Genomic DNA, 776 nt, shown 5'->3' with positions numbered 1-776 from the left:
TCTTAAATGACATAAACAAATCATTTGTAATGTAATTTTCATTAAAAAGAATGCATACATAAATTACACCGAAAAAAATGCTATAGGGGTTGAAAAGGTTGAAGATTTACAGTGTATTCATTTATTTATTTGATTAGTGTTTTATGGCATACTCAAGGATATTTCACTGCACTTGTACGATGGTGGATATAGTGTCATACGATGGCGGGTATAGTGTTATATGATGGTGGATATAGTTTTATAGGATGGCGGATATAGTATTATACCATGGCGGATATAGTGTTATACCATGGCGGATATAGTGTTATATGATGGCGGATATAGTGTTATACGATGGCAGATATAGTGTTATAATACATGTACGTGTTCTCCTTGCCCTTCATTATGACACTCTTCATTACAACATGTTGTTCAATATAACATGGTCACAAATATGTCTTCTAAGTTGTTGTTGCACACTTTTAGTGAAGGAATTTGTATCTTCTTTGCACTCTGAGGCTGTCACCTTTTAACAAACTCCGTATAATGCACACCACGTTACAACTTGATACTGGGTACATGTTTTTCTGTGAAGTCAGCGTAATTGTATTGAGGCATAGGTGTGTATATAATACTGGTGACAGAAATAATTTCAAACATGGCAGTCAGAAACAGGGCCTAATATAAAATGTGTTTGATAACATAGAGATTATTAAGAAACCTCACCGACACCTTGCCTTGCTGATTTAGAACTGCTTTCATTTTTCGTCTACAGAGAGATCAAGTCTGAAATTAAC

This window comes from Liolophura sinensis, chromosome 1 (assembly GCF_032854445.1).
Source record: "Liolophura sinensis isolate JHLJ2023 chromosome 1, CUHK_Ljap_v2, whole genome shotgun sequence".
Lineage (NCBI taxonomy): Eukaryota > Metazoa > Mollusca > Polyplacophora > Chitonida > Chitonidae > Liolophura > Liolophura sinensis.
Note: the sequence above shows the minus strand (reverse complement) of the source record.